Source organism: Aptenodytes forsteri, unplaced genomic scaffold (assembly GCF_000699145.1).
Source record: "Aptenodytes forsteri isolate BGI_AS27 unplaced genomic scaffold, ASM69914v1 Scaffold471, whole genome shotgun sequence".
NCBI lineage: Eukaryota > Metazoa > Chordata > Aves > Sphenisciformes > Spheniscidae > Aptenodytes > Aptenodytes forsteri.
This window is the reverse complement of record NW_008795862.1, coordinates 563,849-580,983: the sequence shown is the minus strand read 5'-3', so window position 1 is coordinate 580,983 and position 17,135 is coordinate 563,849.

Genomic DNA, 17,135 nt, shown 5'->3' with positions numbered 1-17,135 from the left:
AGTCTGAGAAGCTCCCCCTTTCTTTAGACTTAGGAAGAGACTCAGGCAAGAAGGAAAAAATGTGTCCTCACTATTTTTGTAAATGAATGACTCTTGATCTTTAAGTTCACACCAAAGAGACAGACGCACACAGAGGCCCTGTGCTCCGGGGCACCATGAAGAATGTCACTGAGCTTGGAACTCACGGAAGAAGACATTTCCTTGCAGGGAGAGAGTTTATGTCTACAGTATGTCAAGAGGAAAAGGAAGGAGAAAGAAAAGACTCTGGGGGCTAATTTTTATAGCATGCATAGAGAGAAGAGACAAACTTTGAAAGCTTCCGACAGTTGACAATCTGTTATTGCTGCACAGTTCCTGTTACCTTTCTGCTTGGAAGAATATGAATGGTTTCAGGGCAAATGAGGTCATAATGTTATTTACCAGGCCTGGCCTTATTAGGGACATTCATTCTCTTGCTCATAACCTGCCCTTTTATTTTGAGGGGAGTTGGGACATGGATGGATGTGTGATGAGATTATCTGCTCTGCCTCAGGTGTTCTCAGCACACTCGGGATTTTCGGATTGCACCAGTCCGGTGGTTGCACACAGCCGGAATAGGTATGTGTGACCTCACAGGCCAGTGAGAAATCAAAGCTGTGTTTCAGATGCTGATAGTCACGCAGGGGAGTTTGATTTCAATGGAATTGGGGCTATCAGGGGAGCCAGGATTAGGCAGGGGCTCAAACAGGTTTAATTTTCTTTTAGGCGTGTCCTGTTTTTACCATTAGTAACTGGCTCTGTTGGGCTGTAATGAAATATCCACTGAAGTTCAAAACTACTTGGGCTATTTGAACCAATAAGCCTTGAACCTCCCCCTTTAGGTGTCCAGTGCTAACAACATTAAGTCTTATATTACTGGGTAGAAGATTAATGGGTTGGAGAAGCCTAAAGAAATTTGCCTTGAATGTTTCTCTCAGACACAGAATTTGTGGTCATGGAGTTTCTAATCTTCACATCTTCACTGTCTGCCGTCCTTAGCCCAGGTTTCCTGGTGTGGGGCAGAGCCTGGCAGTTTGTCTGAAACCTTCAGTCAAAGCCTGGGAGTTTCGGCCTCTGGTTTGCTCGGAGGTGAGCTCCAGCCATGGAAACAGAGCCTCAGAGAGGCATCCTGCTTGGCGATGGAGTTTGATGCCATATTTAACTCCTGCTGAGAAGACGACTTTGAACAGGGAACCTCTTTTGACCTTTGGTTGTGCCTGTAACGCTTTATTCTCCAGCCACTGACTGATGGGTGAATAAAAGTCCTGGAAAGTCCCCAAAGCCTCAAAGAAAGCAGGTAGCTTTAAACCAGAGCTACAAACTCCCACAGTGGGCTTTCAGTAAAGTGCTGAGGAGGGACGGGACGGGGGGACACCTGAAATGCTGCCTGGAAAACCAATAGCAGGTAACACTGTGTCTCCCACATCCAGTCCAGCCGCACTGCTCAGTCTGGACTGGTGCAGTGCCTCTGCTTCCCAGTCAGGCCAGTGCAACTGGTCGCTGAATTGTCCTTCCCTGTAGCCCTCCTCTTCCTCACCTTTACACATCAGGACTGTGATTCAGCACAGGACTTACAGGCACGCTTCAGTTTGTGCCTGTGCCTGTGGACTTTGGCAGAGGCCCGGCATGTGCCTCAGAACCTTTCCAAATAGCAGTGGATTAACGAGGGCTGGGTCAGGGCCTCTTGTACCCTCCAAGCTCATCTGCCGCCAGTCTGAAAAATCCAGTCTTCACTGCTGTCTATTAGATACTCTTTATCACCAGCTGCAGGAGCTCTGTCGTAGTCGGCAGAGGGGAAGGGAGGAGTCACATTATTTCTTGCTATTGGGACTCATGAAAAGGAAAGGCACGAGAGATGCAGGAAGCAGTGCTGATTAGAAGAGGTAGCCCAGGCTATGGCTTTGAACTGCTATCCCCAATTTTATGCTCTTTCCTTAAACATCTGCTGTTTCCCACTGCTAGATATATGGTAGTAGACTTGCGGAGCAGTGGGCAGACCCCACGTAGCTGTTTCACATAACAATTACCCCTATCAAATCCTTAGAGACCGGATGGCAGTTTGGAGCACACAACCTTTGTGGCTTTTGGGGTCCCTTTCGGGGTCATGCTGTACCATGAAGAACTTCCTAGGAGCAGGGCTGAGTCCCCACCTAACTCATTTCATACGGAGTGAATCAGTTTGTGCAACAGTAAATGGTACCCGTTTGTCCCTCTGCTCTGGTGCCTCAGGAACTCGGGAGGAGCAGATCAGTTACAGATAACTGGGATCTCCAGCCCATTTGTGCCACAATGCCAGAAATCTGCCAGCTTATAATTAGCTTCCATGAATAATTCATTGCAGACACTGCGTCCATCAGATCTGACAGCCATAATCGTTTTGCCAGCAAAATATGGGGTTTGTCTTATTTGTGAAAATTATTCAGGCAGCATTTTTTTAAATAGAAAAGGGAGGGGTACGCATGTCTATGCCTGTATATAAATATATATACTATGTACAAAATATATAAAAATATATATATCTCCAGGCACACACACGTATATGCTTTGCGTGCTCACTGTATAATAAAAGCTATGTTTGTATAGCATGGATCAAACCTATCAGTGATGTAACTGATTAAACCAATTGGACTGCAGCGGGAATGAAGACATATTTATATCTGCTCTCTTTTACAGTCTAAAAATACCCTGTAATTCTGAATGGATGTGTTTTTAGGCAACTGCATTTAGAAATACCTCCAGACCCACATTTTTTGTTGTTTTTGGAAAGCAGGCAAGGAGATCAGAGTCTCAGGTCTTGTCAGGAACCCTCAGATCTCCTGTCTCTTTAAGGCTTTGTCACACTCCCTCTCTCTGTGCTTTCATTCTTAAATACGGGATGTGTCCAGGCTTTATTAATTTATAACAATAGCTGATGGTGCTGGGGAATGAATGGGGCTATGAAATATCTGACATGGCAATTAGGGCTGCTATCGCAGCGAGGCGTGATTTTTGCTGGAAGGGAAGTTGCTGTAAACCGAGGCTAATTAATTGCTTTTGGAATAAAAAAAGAAAACACACACACACACACACATGATCTGGGCCAAAATTCTCTTCCTGTCATGGTGTAAACCTGGAGCAGATCCACTGATTTTTGCATGGTTACCTGTTGTATATGACAAAGCCCTAGCAAGCACGCTAAGGGTGATATTGCAGGCAAGGTGTGGGTTGCAGAACAGCAGTTTCCTCAAAAATCAGCCTCCATTTATTGCCGCACACTCTAATTCCAGAGGCACATCAAGCGTGTTGCACAGGATCGCTTGCGTTTTTCTCTGTTGTAAAGGGAGACTGGTGCAGCACTGTGAGGCAGTTCGACTGCCTGCATTACAGATGTCCCCAGCTCACTCACATCCACACGCAGTGCTTTCAGTCCTGTTGTGTCAGGACGATGAAAAATCATCTCCCCATTTTCTCTCCTCGTTCTTTGGCAGTTTGCTTTTCTCCCTGCTCCCCTGAGCTGTGCTGTTTAGTCCTTCGGTTGATGCCACACTTCAGTACAGGGTTGGGTCTATGCAAACAGGGCTGAAAAATCTGAGAGTGATCTCAGGGGTGGAAAGGGTTTTAGCTGGCGGGGGGCAAGCTTTCTCTTCCTGGGCTGGTAGATGCAAGGAATAGATAGAGTGGATGGTCATATCCTCAACAGGCAAAAACCATGACTGACTGATACCAGCCCAAGTCCAGGGACCTCTAGACCTCATGGCGAATGCTGCAGTACTGAGCATCTCGCTGCTTTTCCCCTTCTCTTCTCTAGCTCTTTGTCTGGTGCCCTGCAGGATCAGGGAGAGAAGATGTATGGTGGAAGGAGAGAGACTTTGATCAGCTCCTAAGTGCTGGGACCTGGGTGGTTTTCAATATTCAGAAAGGGTCCTGAAGACGAGAGAAGGGGAGTTTTTTATTAGCTTTTCATTAGCTAAATGCCAAAGCAAAGACCAAAGCAACCTCTAGATTAAAATGTTTAGGGAGGGAGGTGGGGGGGTGGCCTACGGGGAGTTTTTTATTAGCTTTTCATTAGCTAAATGCCAAAGCAAAGACCAAAGCAACCTCTAGATTAAAATGTTTAGGGAGGGAGGTGGGGGGGGTGGCCTACAGTTGAGGTGTTTAGAGATAACATCCACGAGTGCAAGCACAGGGAGCTGAGGCATCTGTGGTTCAGTCCCAGCTGGTGAGGTGAGAGCTACCGATGGACAGAGCAGAGCAGGAGCCAGAACGCCTGGGTTGTCCCCTGCTGTCACCACGTCACCATGCAACCTTAGGAAAATCCACCTGCTCTCAAAGAGCCCAGACCCTACACAAACACACTTTGACTCTGGACCTCAGAAAGCACTGGGAAACTGGGCACTGAAGGCCACAGCCCTGACACAGCATCCCCAGGTGTGCTGGACCTCAGGAAAGGAGCAGACGTGCTGGCCCCAAACCAGGGTGGTGGATGCTGACTCCATCCCAACTCAACATTGTTTGCCAGCAGCTTTAAAACAAGGCATCAGAGAGTGACTTCAGTAATAAAATGCTCTGCAGTGACAAACAGTAGTGGGAGAGGTGCTGGCAGAAGGTCACGTGTTTCCAGCTCCTTTCCCCATCTCTGCTCAGTGATCCCAGGCAGAGGTGTGACACCACCTGCTAACACATGGCTCAAGATGACTGATCCAAGTAGAAGTGACAGCTCTTGGCAACACATCACAAGCCTGAAAATTCAAACCAGGTCCTCCAAAATGTTCAGCTAAGAGTCAGCAAGGTGGATTCTTGCTGCTGCCCTTCTCTCCTCTTTCACAGAGCAGTGATGGAGAAGGGCCCAGAGCGCACTCCCCACGATGTCTCTTGCTCTAGTAGGGAACATGGCCATGGCCTGTGGGGTTGGAAGGGAGGTCTGTATCACAGCGGGCTCTGAAGGCAGCTCTTGGGCTGCTCCTCTGAAAGGACCTATGTCATAGCCCAGATTTGATGCGTAAACCCACCTCTTCCTCCCCATCTCCAGGGCAATGAGAGACACCCAAGTAATCACAGCCATTGGGTTCCTGCTGTTTTGCAGCGAGTGTGCCAGGAGGGATACAGGTACAGGTACATTGCTAGGGCGAGGTGTAGTTACCCGTGCATCCACCCAGCCCACCAACATGAGGTCTGAGTGAGCAGGTGTGTTGGTGCGAGGTGCGGAGGTTTTGGCAGTGTGGAGAGGGATAGGATGTGTAAGTGAGGGTGGAAGCATGTCCGTGACCGTGCGTGGGGAGCCAGAACGCGTGCGGGAGGTGTGATGGGCTACTGAGGTACGTGTGGGATATGGAGAGGGAGTGTGTGAGTGGTGGGACAGATGACTGTACAAGTGTTGTGTCTGTACAATGGCCTCCAACGGCCCTGTTACAAAGAACAGAGAGCACTGGGACCCCAGTTGCTTTTTCTCTCTCAGCCAGCACTTAAATGCCAACACAATAAAAACCACAATGCACTGTGCTTGACCCTACAAGGAGCTTTTCAATTGCCTGAATGTCAAGGAGAAAGATGTTGCTGTTTCACTGATGGCTGGTGGGTTAACCTCCTTCATTTATAACATGACCGAGGTAAGAGGCAAAGGGATGCTGAGATGATTGGGGCAGGGGGGATGTGTGTGCACAAGGGGATGGGTATGAAACCAACATAGTCACCCACATGGAGCTGATGCTCTGGACTGGGAAAGCCAAGTGAGAGGAAGGATCAGTCCCTAGGGAAGGAATACAAGTTTAGGAGCCGTAGCTCTTAGAAGAAGCTTTTCTCAGCCTGTGCTGTTCAGACCTATCAAGCTGAGTTTGTTTGTTGTTTGGTCTTGGTGGCTATTAGTGCTGGCACTGAGATGCCAGCAAGGCCGATGTGTCTGCCCATCTTTCAGAGCTAGAAGGCCACAATCTGTGGCTGCAGTGCCCGGGGGGCTGGACACGTGCTGGGGCTGGGCCTGGGCCTGGGCCTGGTGTGGTCTGCTCAGAGGCATCAGGTGGTTTGGTCCTCGCTGATCTGGAGCTGCTCCTCAGCAGTATTTCACCTGCTGCCCCCAATCCCTTTTCTTGGGGCAAAGCAGGTTTGGCCATGGGCTTTTTATTGCTTACCAGCTGCAAACGCTTCTTGCTTGTTGACTCCTGTTAGCAAATTAAATGTTTCCAACTTCCTGTCCTGTTCTCTGGCTTGAGAAGAGACTTTTTCTTTCTCACAAACTTTTAGTGAAACCCCTTGCAAGGCTGCAAGTCATTATCTGCGAGTCACTGTTGGAATGAGGTTGTGAGCAGTAGCAAAAGTCAGAAACTAGGATATCTCTGTAAGCAAAAATCCTCAATCGCTTTATAAACAACCAGTGGTATATGTCTATATCTAGCAAATATTGTTTTGGAGATGAGAAAAGGTCACCAGTTGCAGTGGTGGCATTTCATCCCTTATGACCTCATTAGAGGTTTTTCCCAAGTAAGTCACTAGTTTTATTTATTTAACAATGAGACTGACTTCTTTTCTCCTGTCTGCACAAAATATGAGCCAAAGCATCCTTTGCAGGATGAGGTGTACCACGTTAACAGGAGAGATTCTTAGTGCTTAGATGCTTTTCACATTCAAAGCACCTGAAAGGTCGTACATAGTAAAAGTGAGAATTAAGCTGATGGGTGTGCTGGTGATGTGAGAGCATGTTTTACTAGGCAGGGCCATTAACTCAGGTGCTGGGAGGTTGTGATCACAGCCAGCTTTGGATAAGGAGGTACAAAGACAGGTACATGATGAGAGACTGGCTGTGGTCTGGGATCTGGAAGCTGTGCTCCTAGCCCTGCTGAAAGCTGTGGAGTCCCCTGAGGATGCTCAGCATGCGGGTGCTCCTGCTTTGCTGTGTGGGAGGTGAGTCTGGCACTGAGCAGATGGTGTGGGCACATCATGCGCCTGTTGCATGGGTGGGGGGAGACCCCACACCATGTTCGGGTATCTCTGGGTGCTCATGTGAGCAGAACATCACCGGCTCTCTGTCCTGGGTAACGGAGGTGGAATTATTCAAGATTTGGTTGTTAAATAATTGGAGCTGTCTGGGTCAGCAGCTGTGTTTTTTATTATTCTCCATGGTGATTTTTGATAGCCCTGAGTAAAGTACCCACAACAGTCAGCAGCACATGATGAGGAGAGGACTGGCGGTTGTTTGTTTCCACTCATGGGCAGTTTGGAAATACCTCTTAAGCAGCTTGATATTTTTTGGCACCTGCAAAGATAGGCATATTTGTGCTTCCCTCTTTTATTTGTACTGTGGAAGGACCAAAAGGTCACAATTATAGTCTTGTCTTTGTAAATGCCACAAATACCATATTTCAGCTCTCCTATACTGATGATGATGCTGTATCCCTGCTGCCACGCCAGGCAAGGCCACCATGTTACACATGGATGAGACATTGCCTAAATCTAGCTAGAACGGACTCGGTCTCAGGGTGCAGTAGACAAAAAGTGAAATTTCCCAAGCATTTTAGGAGTAGCTGCAATGTTTTTGACTCATATCTAGGCATCTAACACACAGACTGGAACTTGCATCAAGGCTCAGTCTCCTCACAAGAGCCATTTAAAACTTGTTCTCAGAATCCAATATGGATTATAAATCATTAGAACAGATGAGGAGGGATCCAGAATGGATGAGGCACCGGTAAAATAGATTAGTTAGAATATAGAACAGATCTAAAAGCATGAACAGCTAGGGAGATTATTAGCTCAAGAAGATGAGATTAGATAGAGCAGCTCTTCTGCTACCCTGGCTTTCCTGTTCAATCTCCCAGCCAAAAACAGCTTGTGCAACAATGCCAAAAACCAAAACATGCTTCCTCTAGGCTTCAAAATCAGGCAGCGTTTGAATTTGTACAGAACTCTGCCTCCATCGTAGCCTGCCTGCCTATACTGAGTTGAAAAAAAGAAAGGGGAGGGAGGAAAGGCAGGTGCTAGCAGTTAGCAAGGGCTGTGGCCCAGTTCTTTTCTAGAGTTGGGGTGCAATGGGCAACCGCTCACAGAGCTCATCAACTTTAGTTCTCTGGAGCTAAAAAAGAGGGGAAGAGCCCAGGCAGACAAAATCACTCAGTGCTTAGTTTTATTTCTATCTCTGCTCCACACCAGCAGTTGCTGGAGTCGACCTTTTGGGTATCTTGCTTATTGTTGCTGGAGGTTTTTAATGTTTGTTTTCATGGAAGCAATAATTCCAATGGATGGAAATGCAGTTAAAGCTTCTTAAAGCAATTAACTCATTTGCTTTGGTCCACACTGCTGGATATTATTGTTAACTGGAAAATGTTATCCAGTTGTTTATATTAAAGAGGAAAAGCAAGAAATTTGCAAAGAGGAGGTTGCAATGAGATCATTCAGTCCTAGTGGGCTGTAAACTGTTCACCTAATAGGAGTGAGTGGAGCGCTTGCAGACTCCACATGTATGCCGTGTAATCACCTTGTTAACACACTTTCCAGCAGTAACTTCCCTGACTCCTGCCTGCTCTGGAATATTCATGTGCTCATGCATCATTTTAATGAACTTATCAACACATTCATAAGCTATTAATTAAACATTTATTAGTAATTATGCTTTGGGATCACCTCATGCGTAACTCCTGGTGTTATAAATATGACATCTCACCCCTGCGTTTCACCAGCCCAGTCCACAAGGCAAGAAAGACCCCTCTGCAAGGTGTAAGGCTTCTTCCCTCCCATCCTACCCGGCCCTCACCCGTATCTGGCTCAGCTCTTACTAATCAGCGTATTCTGCTTCCCTGGGCAACGTGGAAATGAGCTGGTAGGAGAAAACAGCAGAATTCACTGGGTGATGGCCCACATTACCAAGGCAAATGTGTGCTGCGGGGCAGCAGCACGCACAGCCATGGCAGATCCTCGCTGCAAATGTTACAGGGACTTCCAGATGAGAATTAATGGACTTTCCTTGGCTAGCATAGAAGAAAATGTTCTACGTGTGGTTGTTTATTATTTCTGTTACAGTCACTGTACTTGCTTATTGCTTCCATCTGTTGGCATCAAACTATTGGCTCTTGTCTTATCGCTGGGATGTAAACCCTTCACAGGCAGGGAGCATGGTTTGGTGAGAGGCATAACAAAAGCGTCTGAGAAATTTAGGTGCTTAAAGATTGGGATGCCTTGGAATCAGTTCCGGAGAGGAACTCAGGTACTTAATTCCCAGAGGTTTCATTCAGGAAGAAGTATGTTCAATGGCCTGAAATATTAAGTGCATAAATTGTTACCCTTTAAGTCTTGCAAAGTCGTTTGCTCCAGACCATCATACCTCCAGTTGGTGCCTCAGGAGATCATGAGCTTTGTTGTACGGGGTTCTTGGGGAACCGATCGACCCAGACTACGTCCTGCTTAAAGAATACTTAAACTCTTACTTGGGCATACGTTGTTCTGCTTATTCTTCCTTGCTGGCCCTCCTCTCTGGTGCTGCCAGATTAGACGGGACAGGATCAAGCAGGCCAACCGGGAGATCCAGAATCATCGTTAAAAATAAAGCTGCTCTCTTCCCTGTTCTCCAGGCCGTGTCTGGATCCACCACTGTCATTACCCAAAGGAGCGCAGACTGATTTAGAGGGAGCCATGGGACCCACTGGCGGCTAGTAGCCTCCACAAATAAAACTCTCTCTGGCCACTGCAGGCGAGCGCTGGCTCTCCACTGCCGCAAGGGACCCACTGAATAATCCTGTGCAGGTGGCCCCAGCTTTGCGGCTTATACACAGCAATTTGGATGAATTGGCAGGAACAGGAGATGCTGCACTAGGTCGTGTGCTGTTTTATAAATTTCAATTCTCGCTTTGAATTTTCCAGCAGAATGGGTTTGGTCTACCTCTGGGCTGGAGGGAAACTTCCTTTCGTTACCCTGGAAACATGAAGACGACATATCTGTTGTTCATCGGCAAGAGAGAGAGGATGAGAGAGAAGTAGATGACAAAAAAATATGGGGGAGGAAGACCAAGGGAGTAAAAGGGCCTTTCAGAGCAGCCATCTTCACCTACTTCATCAAGGCTGGGAGCAGGGAGTGCTCAGGCTACCACCAGTGGTCAGGGTTTCCCAGCACTTCTTTGGATCTCCCATAGCAGCAGACTCGCTGGAGCAATATTGCTCAACTTTGACAATAAAGCAACGGGTGATGGATTAATGTTAATATCTCCTTGCTCCCTTCCCAGCTCTGGCAGCCCGGAGTCAGCTCACACTTTACATATTTAATCTTTTACCTCATTTAAGCCTTGGAATGTTGTGTATGTGGAGCACACCCGAAGGTCAAAGAGCCGCTCAGTGAGGAAATGGCCAAGCTGCAGGACAAGAGCAAGTGTCCTGATACCGTAGATGGGAACAGGAGGAATCCAGACATGCCCACTTGGAGGCCACCTCCCCTTCACAGGGAGCCCGTGGGGACATCAAGGCAATTCACCTGATTAAAGTCAGGCAGGAGTTTACATCTCCTGCTTAACTGGCTTTGCGAGGAAGCCAGTGGGTTATTCTTGTCCGAGCAGCCACAGAAGAAGCTGTAATACCCAGTGTGGGAAAACTGACCACACACGAGGCACAGAAGGATAGGGTAGGGATCGGACTCTGAATGTCCATGCTGCTCTTGCAAGCAGCCGGAAACCAAATACGCCCTTGGCTACAGGTGAAGTCAGGGCATTTCTGGGTGTCGTGTCCCTGGTGGCAGCTTCAGAACAAGTCAGAGGAGTTGCCTCTTCTGCATTGTGGGGTCTGGCATAAGCACTGGGAGGAACCTGAAGCTTGCCCTGAGTCTGTGCAGTGGCATAGCTCCGTCAAGATACATATCCACGCTGCAAAGTTTAAACTTAGGGCAGGGATCTCTGCACTCAGCTCTTGAGTTACTTGGTGTCACCCTGTGTCCTGGAGGGTACAGGGCAAGGAAATCCACAGTGCCAGGGTCCCTTTTTTTCCCCTGTGAACTGAGCTCTGGAGAAAATAAACCACTCTTTAGTGTCTTGGTGAGCTCTGGGCTTCAGTTAAAGGGAAAAGAATGCAGATTTCTGCCCTTCCCACTGAACTTGCAGGAGTTAGACTCGGGAATTTTTTTTTTTTCCTGCTGGAAATTTGAGCGAAGAGCAGGTGAGAAAGGATACTGCAGTGCAACATCCAGCTGTTTGAAGTCAGGATACGTAGTTCCTGCCCCTCTAAGTTCCCTGTGCTCACCTCCTGTTTCCATGCCTTGATGATGTAAGTCCCCCTCCTGCACTTTGTCTCCCTGCTGCCCTCCAAAGCACCAGCTCATATTAATCTTCCCTCTCCTTGCTGAGTTGCAAAGTGCTTAAAGGCAAGGGCTCCGTTTTCCTGCTCTTATAAAGTCCCCTGTACTCTTGTGGCACCATGCAAATAAATACATGGTAATAAGCAGTAGCCTCTCATCCATACTGCTCCCAGGGCCACAGGGAGCTTGGGGTTTACCCCAGAGCTTGCAGGAGTGCCAAGGAGAAGGTATGTTCCCCTTGCCCTGCTAAGCTGTATCCTCCTCCATCTGCTCCCCTCACTACCTTGCTCTGCTCCTCTCTGGTCCCCCAGTATTGCCTTCATGTCTCCAAGTTTCCACTTGTCACGGCCTCATGTCCCCCTCTTCCATTGCCACCCTGCACCTCCCAGCACTACAGCTCTGTTAACGGCTTCAGCTCACCTCTAAAGCAAGCCCAGGGAAGAAGAGAAAATGGAAAGGAAGTATTTCCCTTGAAGCAAGGAGATAACCAGCATGGGCCAGGTAAAAGTTGTTGGTTTTGTCAATATTTGAGGAACTGTATCTGCTGAGACACGTAGGCTGCCAGCGGAAGCAGAGAGCTGAGCTGGCTGGATTTTAACTTGCCACTGCCATCTGCGGGGCTGTTGTTGCTAGTAGCAAAGCCAGGCAGTCTCAGGAGGATACTGATCTATGTTATGGTTATTATCCTCTTCCCCAAGGAAGTTTGCAGTCCCTTTTCCCTCCCTCACCCTGTTGCTGGAGCAGTGTCAGTGTAGCTGCAAGGCAGAGTAGCGGCAGCACGAGACAAGTGTAGCAAACACTACTTGACAGTGTGTTTTGGATGCGTTTCAGGTGAAAACACAAAAAAGCCCAAGCTTGTTTGATCCTGGCTGTACCTGCCTTCCACATTCATGTTTGTGCGCCTCCATGTCATTATGGGATTAAAGCATCATTAAGCACACAGCGAAAGCCTTTGATAACACTCTGCCCCGTGTTCCTCCTTACCTTTCTTTTTTGCACTTCTCCTACCCCATCCTTTTTCTTTTTTTCCTTTTTCTCTTTTTTTTTTTTTAATCTAGTCTTTTTCCATCTTTCTTCTCCCCAGTCATTTCAGGGATGCTCTGGAGTAATACCTCACCGAGATATGATATGGTTGAAAGGACTGTATTCTGACTGTCCTTTACACCGGTGTGTATATCAGTTTTAGTGTGACAAACTGGAGGCAGTGTCATCCAGTGCAAATCTGTGCAGCTGTATTCAGGTCCACAGCGGCTCTGCCAGTCTGGGAGAACAGAGGACATGCTGCAGGTGAGTTGGTGCAAAGAGGGTGGGGCACACAAGCAGGTCCCTGGCATAAGGTTCTGGTGTAAATCCGGGAGTTATTCCACTGGCGTCGGGGAAGCTGCTTCAGATTTACACCAGGATAGTGGTGATCAGTATCTGGTGTTCAGCATCCACTTTGCAACCTCGTTACTGAGAGCTGCAGAGTTTCAAGCAGCTGCTGTAGAATGCTAGTAGTATTTTTAATAAGGGTGCTGAGACCAATCTACTCCTGTATGGCAAACGTGACAGCAATTTAGATTGAAAGCCTCTGTTTTCCAGACAGACACTCAGCCAGTTAGCGCAAACAAAAAGGCACTTGTAACTTCAGTCCTTTAATCTTACTCTTTGCTTCATGATAGATAAGGCATCTTGACATCAAATTGCACTAATATGGTCCTCTGAAGATTAGCACTGTGGACAATGCTTGTCGTCTGGCTTTCCCTGATATGTTTTCTGAGTGTAGCAACGTCTAGTGGTCAAAGCAGGGATGCTGGTATGGAAAATGGGCTGTTCTCATATTCTCCCTGCTTCTGACTTCTAGTCTGCCAGTGGCTGACCTTGGCTCTTGGTTTTTGCAGTTGTAAAATGGGCATAATAGATACTAATTGCCGGGGGAGGAGCTCATTGGGGGATGGCTAATGATTATTGGCTTGAAAATTACAGAGGAGAGAGGGGAAGAAACAGAAGGAAGGTTTTGCAATGAGTGTGGGTTGCAGGAGCTGCTTCTCTAGAGATCTCAGAGCTTTTTCCTACAGATGGTCTCATTCCTCTCATTTGAACAAAGGGGCAAAAAAATATAAGGTCAAGCGATTTGCCCAAGGTCATATGAGAAGTCTGGGAATGAACCCAAGTGTTGCACGTGCTGCCAGCCTGCTGTAACCAGGGGGTTGTGTTGCCTGTTCACAGACAGGCTGTAAAGGCTGTCCATGCACACAAACACCCCACCACGTGCTTCAGTTCCCTGTACCATGTGTTTGGCAGAGTTGGGAGTCACTTAAGCAGACCCAGAGCAGCATTTGAGGGGGAAGCGATGGCTGCACAGCAGCTCTGCTTCTGTGCATCCGGTGTAAGGCCAAGGAACGTAGAGCCTGGGCTAAATTCTGCTCCCAGTTTCCTTCCAAATAAACTCGAAGCGGCCTCTGGGAGAGGGGTGCAGACTTGCTGGGGTGGGTGTGAGAAAATGATGGGAGCCTGGAGCCACTGTGTGTCTTCCCAGGCTTAGTGGTGTGCTCCCTCCACCTTCCTAAGGACTCTCTCAAGGCACAAAAAACAGCCTGAAGCCCACCTGGATCTGCCATGAGTTTGTGGATGAGCCCCTGCTGAGCCCAAAGCCTTTGCTTTTGTTGGTCACTCAGACCACCAGAATGAGATTGCTGGGCTCAGCCCTCACCCTGAACAGGGCTGCATGTGCTATTCTCAGGTGACTCCTCCATCCCATGGCTCACATCCACCCTTCAAAGAAGCTTCACCGCTTCCAGGGAGATGGGCCTGTCCTAGTACATCACTATTCATCTGCCTGCTTGGCTTTGAGTGGATTTAGCACTGAAAATGAAGGGGGCTCACCTGGACTGTCCTACAGCTCCCAAAAATCCTACGCTGTGCGAGATGCTGCGGAGTCTCCCTTCTGCTCTGTGCAGAGGGGCCATACCCTGACCGCACTGCCGGGCCAAGATGCAGCGTCAGGGAAGGGGAGGCATGAACACTGCTCTGACGCCACATTGCCATGGTCCGTGACTCCATCAGCACCAGAGGAGGTGGGAGGTGTGGGAGCAATGTGAGTCCAGCAGGGAGCTCACAGCAGCCTCTCTGAGACCAAACTGTAGAAGACTGGGTAAAATGGACAGGGGAACAGAAAAAAGGAGGAAGAGGCCTCAAGTCAATTACACCAAGACAAAACTCTGCATGAGGTGAAGGAACTTCACAGCAGAGCCAAGGCAAAACAAGCAGCTGAAGTCGAGAAGCAGATTAGAGCCCTGTGTCCAGGAATAGCAACCAGCCCTGCACAAGCAGCCGCAAAGGGAGGGGCCCAGCAGGAGATGCCAAGCCACGGAGAGGCAAGGAAGGCAGTGGGTTAAACACGCAAGCCTGGGAGAGGACATGAGGACTGTGCTGCGGGATGTTAGATCCTGAGAGTTCCCTGCTGGGGATCCCTCCGGAGAGGCCTTGCTCAGCTGACTCTTGGTTGGGTAGACACCGAGGGCTCAGAACACTTGCAGGTACTGCTGCTTACCCAGCAGCAGACTGCTGGATAAAACACCTCTGAAGTGAGGAACCTATCTGCACACTGCAGACGCAAGGAGCTCAGAGGTATCTTTTGTGACTGGCTTTGTCCTGAAAGTTTGCAGTGATTAATTCTTTGCCTGGGCAATGCAGGCATGCCACAGGCTGGGACAGTTCTAGCCAAATCCCCATTGCATTGGCATTGATAGCTTTGTGTGTGAGGGCAGTCTGGAGCCAGGCCCTGCTTGCTCCTCGCTCCAGGGCAGTGCTGCTCCGGCTGCCAGGCTCCCAGGGACAGGAGCAGCCCTGTTCCTGCCCGCAGGGACCAGTCTGTGGGCACACAGCTATTGCCAGGCATGTGGTACCAAAGGACTCCTGCGCTAGCAAGAGCCTTTTGTTGTTATTGTTTCAAAGGGTTTGAAATGTATGTTTCATTCTTCCTTGTTCTGACATGACAAAGGACTATTTTAATAGCTGTGTATTAAATCTATTCAGGGGGAGAAAATGAAGGACTGGTTTAGCCTGCAGTTCAGGGAGTTGGTCTGTTATCAATAGCCTGTTTCCACCAGAGTTCAGCAGAAGACGGTGTCAGCCTCGCGAGGATCAGTGCTGGAGTATTCCCCAGCCTGTATTCCCTGGGTGTCGACATTCAGCCTCGAAGGGGGATATATAACAATGCAAAGGGCTGATTCTTCCTTCCTGTCCCTCCCCTTCTGCTGACAGCCTGGAGATTCCTGACTCAGGGCACTTCCCTTTCAAATAGTTTCATGCCAATATAAACAGCGCTCTCTAGCTCTTCTGGCATGCAGGACCCTCATGCCAGGCCGCAAGGCAGGACAGGCCAATGACACCAAGCTGTCCCTGAGAAATGCGGTTTTGCAGCACTTTCCCTTGGCTACAGCAGAGCTCTGTCCCACGCTGGGACTGCCCACATCTGATAGAGCCGGCCAGAGGATCGCAGGGGCAGGGAGAGAGGTAGGCGTCGCGGTGGAGTTTGCAAGGCAAGGGACCGAGAGAGTGACTCAATATGTGAAACTTGACAGCTCTGTGTCGAGGTCTGGCCACAGCACAGGGCCATGGAGGGAAACGAGGCTCATCAAATTGAGCCTGGGAAAGTTTCCAAAACCTTGTCTTCACAAGGCAACAGCGTGCGGGTTTGCATAAATATCTCTGAAATTCATCAAACAGCTCAAACGAAATACACTAAGGAAGGAACAACTTCTGCATTTAAATCTGTGCGCATTTGCTCCCCTGTCTTTGAAATCCAGTGATGCCCGCCCCTCCATCAGCCTAGGAGCAAGGTACATTCCAGATGGTTCCCCCATCCTAAAAAACTGCACTGCACAGCCGATTAAATTCTGCTTGTTGTAATTAAGCCCGACACAATTAGCTGTCAAGCAGGGCACTCATCTGTTTTATGTTGCAATCTCTTCAACAGGCGAGGCTGCTAGACAAGATTGTCACTTTTCGAAAAGATTTTCATTAGTTACCCTGGGCTCTGTGTCAGACTATGAAATATAAAAATGTGCTCTGTAGCCAAGTCAGGGAAATTCTCATTTAATGTTCCACACAGTATTATGAAAGTAATGTACTCTGAAAATGAATGCATTTTGGAACATTTCGGAAGAAATGTAATTTGTCTGCTAAGTAATAACTGCATGTTCATGAATTTACTGATTTTTTTTCAATATGCCTTTCGTAAAGTCGGGAAGACTTTTTCTGACCTAAAATGAGAGGAAGAGAAACTGTTGATTTTGATGTTACTCCTTCCTCTCTCCCTCCCTTTCTCCCCCCCTCTTTCTCTCATTCTTTCTTTCTCTTCCATCACTTCCGTCCACCCTCAGTATAAGAACCAGGCACTGTCCGATAAAAGTGGAAGCTTGTCAGAGAAGAAATATGCAGCTCAAATTGGAAAAGACAGAAAATAATTGTGGTCAGTGAGGAACAAGGGAGCTCCATCTTTCTGTGCCTTTAAGAACAGAAAGCAAGAAATCCCCTGTTGCTCCTCACAGTTCAACAACCAGCATCTGTCAGTGGAGATGCAATTACAGTTTCCCTGTTTTGGCGGGACTGTGAATTTTCTGCATTGCTAATGTCAGAGGCTAAGTGGGGGTCAAACACACAGAATGGCAGTGCTTCTCACCACCAAAATTCAGATTTGCAATCAGAGAAAATAAGGTAGTATTCCAGGCTGTCAGAGCCTTCGCCTTCCCTTATAAATAATTGCTGGACCATGGGACAAATGCCGTAACCCAGCCGGTGCATTGCCTCCCTCTGCTCCGGTTCACCTAGGGAAGAATCATACCTTCAGTTCCAGTGCTGAAGCATTCGTGACTGGGTTCAGATCTGGTGGTCT